This window comes from Equus quagga, chromosome 3 (assembly GCF_021613505.1).
Source record: "Equus quagga isolate Etosha38 chromosome 3, UCLA_HA_Equagga_1.0, whole genome shotgun sequence".
Lineage (NCBI taxonomy): Eukaryota > Metazoa > Chordata > Mammalia > Perissodactyla > Equidae > Equus > Equus quagga.
Window position 1 is genome coordinate 62,399,445 of NC_060269.1, and position 6,861 is coordinate 62,406,305.

General features: G+C 44.6%; 1 long non-coding RNA gene across 1 annotated transcript; it reads left to right on the top strand.

The window, feature by feature from the left end:
- The first annotated feature begins 24 nt into the window (after positions 1 to 24).
- Positions 25 to 2,546, top strand: LOC124236685 (uncharacterized). The gene is made up of 3 exons (XR_006887832.1): positions 25 to 68; positions 1,076 to 1,187; positions 2,335 to 2,546. It is a non-coding gene; the product is annotated as an uncharacterized LOC124236685 (long non-coding RNA).
- Positions 2,547 to 6,861: the final 4,315 nt, after the last annotated feature.

Consider the following 6,861-nt stretch of genomic DNA (forward strand, 5'->3'; position numbering starts at 1 on the left):
CAGCGAACCATGAGAAGCTGAAGCGGAACGTGCACACTTATCGCTGCGCCACCAGGCCAGCCCCCAGCGTACGTTTTTATAATTGTCATCTCCTTACTTTATTGAAACTACAGGCAGCATCAATATTGAGAAGCTTTTCTCTTATAAGCTACAGGATTCGGCTCCTGCACAGTGTGGTCTCAGAATTGAGGCTCTTTCTGCGCCTCCCTTGACCTCCCTCTTCCCTGAGATGTCCTTAAGCAGCAGAGTCAACTGCTCTCTGCTTCCTTTCTGTGCTGTCCTGAGTGGCACAGGGCTTGAGAGAGCAGAAACTTGGGACCAGGAGGTTGTATGGGTGCCTCCCCAGAAATCGAGAATGCTCTTACCCAGCTTCAGTAGCATGGGAGGGAAAGAGCGCTTCCAGAAAGGCTCTGTCTGCATTCCCAGAATCAGAGAGTTTAGAGATGGTGAAAAAGGGTGAGGACTGCCCCCTGGGCTCTCCCAGTCTGAGCTCAAAGAGTAGGGACTTAGGAACGAGAGGCTTCAGAGAGAGAGGGCTGCCCAGCCATCCCAAGTCCAAGCAAGATGGGTGCCGGGTCCTAGAGCTATAGCTCTTGCTCCCCCACCAGCAGGTGTCAGGGCTCCAGACCACTGAAGGGGCAACAACTCACAGTTGGATGATCCAAGTGTGATTTTAGAAAAAACGGCAAATCTGCTGAATTAAAATAAAGGACATACCTGCCTGCTTGTGGATGTTTTAAATTTCTTTAAGAGGAGGGACAGAGAGTCAGAGGGTTTTACTTTCAAATATCTATAATAGGCAATAAATTAACCTAAATTCCTTCACCCTAACAAGTAATCAACAGTTGGTCTACAATTCTAAATGATTCTTCTTAGTCCCAACTGGAGGAAGAGATTAGAGAGGAGGACAATGAGGTGCCAAAGAGGGGAGGAGGCAGAGAGAGTAAGAATTGGAAGACGAACTTGATAAAACAGAATAATTTTTCAAAAGGCGGGCACAATGCTCTCCATTAGACAAAAAGACCATGTGGTGCAATACTTTTCCTGCGCATGCTGAGGCCAAGCTCAATCCTAGGAACAGAGTTCACGAAAGATCTCGGAACATGAGAGAAGGCAAGTAGCCCCAACCATCTCGTTTCACCAATGCAAGACACAGGCCCAAGAAGGAAGCAGCATCATTGAGCGAGGTAGGATCCCAAGCCTTTCCATCTCTACATCCATGTTCTTTTCACCACACAGCAGGATGGATCCCAAGAGTACAGGCTTAGGGAACTGTCCCCCTCTAAAAGAGAGGAAAATCCTTACCTCCAGCTGCCTATATTCTCATCCCTGGCTTCCCAGGTTTGAACCAGAGTAGTGCATTTGGAGATGTCATTGGAAACTGTTCAGTGACTGTTGCGAATGTGAGGGGCTGGAGGAGGCCATGCTAACCTCAAAGTAGGCTGCTTCTCTTCCGAAAAGCACACAATCCTCTCCATGCTCCCTCCTCCTCCACATACCAAGCTCTGTGCCTCTCCAGGCCCAGCCAAAGCATCTGCCCTTTGAAAAGGAGAAATGAGAAAAATATTAGTTGAGTACCTCCTACATGCCAAGAAGGTTTTTACATATGTTTTGTTCATTTGCTCCTCATGCCAGCCCTGTAATTTAGGCATTATTAACTCCATATACCAGCCAGTCTCCCAATTCCTTCATCCAAATCTGTTCTTTCCCTCCCTCCTCTGAAGCTCCTCTGTACTTTGTCTGGCCTTTTCTATTCTGCCTTATATTACAGTTATTTGTTGTCATAGCTTTGGTTCCCCAGAGGCAGACCCCTAGATGTACAATTGGTACATTTGGTACAATTGGTTTATTAAGGAAGGGAATGGAGGACGGAAGAGGAAAGGAGAAGAAGCCACACAAGGTGTAATTTCAGGCAAAGTCCCAGCCTCAGTCTCATCCCCAGGGAGCTTTGGAGTCTCAATTATACCTGAGTTTGTTCCTCTTGGGTCGAGGGGCTGAGGGCTGCACTGGGGGATATGCACTCCCAGGCAGGGAGCCCAGCAAATGTAGGAAGAGCACCTGCAGGCACACAGAAGCTGGAGAAGGGACACAGAGAAGGACGGGGGAGGGAGGGCTCTGGAGGAGCGCTGACATGCCCTCACATTTGGGCATTCGCCTATCTCCTTGTTATGGGCTGAATTGTGTTCCCAAAAAAGATATGTTGATGTCCTCACCTCCAGCACCTCAGAATGTGACGTTCTTTGGAAACAGGGTCATTGCAGATAAAGTTAGTTAAGATGAGGTCACAGTGGAGTAGGACGGGCCTTTGATCCAGTATGCCTGTTGTCCTCATAGGAAGACCGTGTGAAGACCCAGGGGGAGAACACCATTGATGATGGAAGCAGATTGGAGTCATGTAGCTGCTAGCCGAGGAACACCGAGGATTGCAGCCACCACTAGAAGCTAAGAAGGGGCAAGAAGGATCCTAGCCAAAGTCTCAGAGGGAACATGGCCCTACTGTCACCTTGATTTTGGACTTCTAGCCTCCAGAGCTGTGAGAGAATAAATTTCTGTTCTTTTAAGCCATCCAGCTTGTGGTAATTTGTCAGGGAATCTCCAGGGAACTCAGGCACTCCACTAGATTGTCAGCTTCTGGAAGACAGGCAACACTGAGGTCACTCTCCCCTTCAGTGTCTGTCTCATAGCAGGTGCCAGGCCAGAGGAAGTGAAGCTCTTCCTCTACTCAGAAGAGTCCCAGAACTGCCCTAGCCCTGTGTCAGTGAAGCAACTCCTTCACTGTGACACACAAGTGGGTGGTGGGAAATGGGGCCAATTCTCTGGGGAAATTAAGTCTTTTGCTCCCCATCCTGTGTCTGTGTTATATTCTTGAAGCCCACTTGGGAGCTTCATTGGGGTTTGTATTGCTGTTGATAGTGTTGCTATCTGTCAGCCCCACTCTTCTGTATGGGAATTAGCTGAACATCTCTCCTCTGGACTCCCAGAACACTCTGGGAAAACTTCTATCCTGACTCTGCCACAGACTTGTACAGTGATCTGCTTGTGCTTGTCCCCCAAGACTGAGGACCCTGGTGGGGAGATGGTCTTATTTATTTCTGAATCCCCAATACTCAGTGTCTGGCACTTAACAGGATTCTTGTGTGAGTGCTAACCTGAACAGACCTGGCTATTTTAGAATTTAGCTACAGGTTCAAGAACATTTCTGGATAATCCTTAGCATTCCATTCCTCAGTGAGAGCAACCCAGTGTCTCAAAGAAGATTCTGTGTGTACAGTGTGTGTGTTATAGGCACACGGCACTCGTGGAGAGGCTGGAAAGCTGGCCCGATTCGTTTCTTCACAGTTTGTTATGCAGAAAAAACATAAGCCTTCTGATTTCCTGGGCTGTTAACCTGGCACCTCATTTCATGTATAAAACTTACATTCAAAGATACTACCTCTGTGAGTTAATCAGCTGTATAAAGATCAAAACTGTTTTATACTATGAGCAACTCAGAGTTCATTCTTTATGAAGAATGACTTTATAGGCTAGGTAAGAGGGAATGCATGCCCAATCATTAATCCTCAAAACACTTTGATGAAATTGGCATCAGACCCACTTCAAAGATGGTGAAGTTGAGATTCAAAAAGGTTAAGTGACAAGCCCAAGATCACACAGCTGCTGAGGGACAGAGCCCAGTGTCTCTATGGGTTTGTTTGTTTTGTTGCTGCTTTTTTTCTTCTGAGGAAGATTCACCCTGAGCTAACATCTATTGCCAATCTTCCTTTTTTTTGTATGTGAGCCACCACCACAACATGGCCACTGACAGAAAATGGTGTATGTCTGCGTGAACCAAACCTGGGCAGCCGAAGCAGAGCATGCTGAATTTAACCACTAGGTCACCAGGGCTGGCCCAAAGCTGTGGATTTTTAAAGAACTCCATTCAGACTCTCAAAGTGATACAATTTTAAAGAAAACAGCTAATTGTTTTTCACAAGAACTTGGAATTACTTGTTCAAATACATGTTCTTCACAGCCATCCTTGGAATGGTAAACAGCTGTTCTGATGATTTGCTGCTCGTTTCATTTTTGGAACAACTCTTTAAGATTCAGATCTTCAGAACCTGAGGAACATTCTTGTAAGTGTTACCTCTGGTGGCTAATCTTCAACTCTGAAGTCTTTCTGAGCAAAATATGGAGAATAAAGCAGATGATTAAACTGAGCACTGAGGTTTTATGTCAAAAACGTGGTTGGCTACAGATACAGGATATATGTTGGTGTGGATCTGGAGACAGCATGGACAAGTTTTCGCACTGGATCTGGAGCTTGGCAAAAACAGTCTGAAACATGCTTTGCTATTGACCAGCTGACCTTGAACAAGCGGCTTGACCTCTCTGAGACTGTCTTCTCTCTGTAAAATCAGATCATCACATGTGTCATAGGGTGGTTAGAATGAGATGATGCATACGCAGCAGTCTCATAGAGTCAGTACTTAGCAAATGATAACCACTATCACTGACCAAAAAATGCTTCCCAAAAAAGGTTTTGAATAATAACATCATTGAATGCATAGCTTCAAGAACACTCATGTAGATTTTTAAGCTCTGGTACCTGTTACATATGTCCGGGGTCAGATCAAGCGTTCAAGCTATGTGCTTTGGTGTCTTCTGCATTCCCATGAGTTGAATACATTCCCACACTTTGCAGTGAGGTTGGCCTTTACAACAGTTCAACAATAAAATCTATTTATTACTGCTCTATAGCACAAGTTTCAAAAAAAACAAACAGAAAAAAGAAATGGGCCTCTATTAAAATAAGAAAAATTTCTCTTTAAGATGGACTAGTAAGTAACTGAGCATGGCTTCCTTCCCCGAGCAGAGCTGAGTCTGCATCTGAAGTGATTGGTTAAATATTTATTGCAGAGTTTTTCACAGTCAACTGGCTGACTGAGATTCATATCCTAAGAGAATTTTTTTCATACAACATATATTTCTTTTTCATTACCCTAGAAATATATATTCCTTGTAGAAAACCTAGAAATTGCTGACAAGCAAAAATAATACTTAAATCACACATAATCCCGCCACCCAGAGATAAATACTGTTAGTATTTTTGGTGAGCATTCATTCAAGTGTCACTGTATATTTATCTATTTTTTACACAAATGGGATTGCATTAAACATGCAATATTATATCATGGTTTATTAACTAGGCAATACCATGAACATCTCTCTATGTCAATAAATGTACACTGCAGTTTTCATCAAATGGTACATAGTATTCCACTTAAAAAATAACCATATTTATCCAATCCTGTACTGTTGAACCCTTGAGTATTTTCAAAATCATGTTTTTGCTATTAGAGATGATACTATGATGAGGTCCCCTCAGGAAGAGTGTGTTTGGTGAGAAGAGGACAAGGAGAGACACAGTGGCCCTGACGACAAGCATAGGTCCCTTGGGATGAAATGGAGCCCAAAGGACAAGAAAGAGCAACCAGAAAAGCAGAACTAAAACCAGGAGGAAGGGATGTTAACAGAAGTCAGTGGAGGAGAGAATTTCGCAGAGGGAGAGACTTCTTAATACTGGAGCATTTGCCACCACAATTTGTTAACAGGTAATATTTACTACAAATTATAAAAATACATGAAACAAATTATAAAGACTGGCACAACTCATTGGGGTTCTGGCATTAACCACCCCCTCACCCCCAGTGATTGATGTAGCCCTTAACTAGGAGTGACTGGGGGAATGTCCCCCTTCTCAGTCCAACCCAGGTCCTCTTGTCCTATCACACAGGGTTGGTGTCCTATCTGATCCCTCTCCATCTATCCATTCAATATGTAAACTGAGTGCCTACTTCGAGCCTGGCAATGTGCTGGGCACTAAGAATACAGCAGAAAACAAGAGACGCACCCCACCCTGGTGGAATTTACACAGTGGTGGAGCAGACTGATGTTAACCAAATAATCTCACAAACAAATATGTTCTTATTAATTGTGATGAGTACAGGGCAGGATAAGTACAGTGACGAGTATAGCAAGAGAAACTGATCAAAGTCAGAGATAGCTTCTCCAAGGAAGAAACAGGTAAGCTAGCCATGAAGGATAATTAGAAATGCAAATTAAAACTCCCACCAGATTAAAAAAATTAGAAGTCGGAAAATACCAAGTGCTGACAAAGATGTAGTGCAGAGGGAGCTCTTGTTGACTGCTGGTGGGTGTGTGTGTCCATTGCTATCTAATGCCTCTGAGTGCCACATCCTCTTTCCATGCTCTGCTCTGCTCTGCACTGCTGGGCTTTGGAGTCCGCAAAATGTATTTCCCAGGATCCGTGGCCTGCTGGCTTCCCATGAGGCTTTGCCAGTTCGAGGCACTGGTGGAGATGAGAAGGCAGGAAGAAGAGGGAAGCTTTCTGCTTCTGGCTCTGACCATTGGTGACAGTTACCAATGAAGTTATAGTGGCAATGGAGGGAAGGTGGTCTGGACGGCAGCAGCCTGGGCAGAGGCAGCCCCTCTTTCAGCAATTTCAGCCCTGTTTGTGGTAGTGCCTCTTCAGTGGATCCGGAACCAACTGCAATAGCATCTTACCAAAGCCAGCACAGGCTTGGGGGCTGAGCTCCAGGGTTCCGGCACCTTCCGATTTCTGGGTATTACCAGTTCTTCTTTTTGGTCCTCCAGTCCCACTTCTTCCTTGTGTTCTTGCACCCCTCCCAATGCCTTTGAAATCAATTCTTTGTATGAAAGTCCCTCTGTTTGAAATACCTAGAGTAGTTTCTGTTTTCTTAACTAGACCCAAACTGGTTCAACCATTTTTCTTTTCTTCTCTCAACTTTTCATTTTGAAAAATTTCAAACACGCATAAATGCTCCACCATCATTTTGC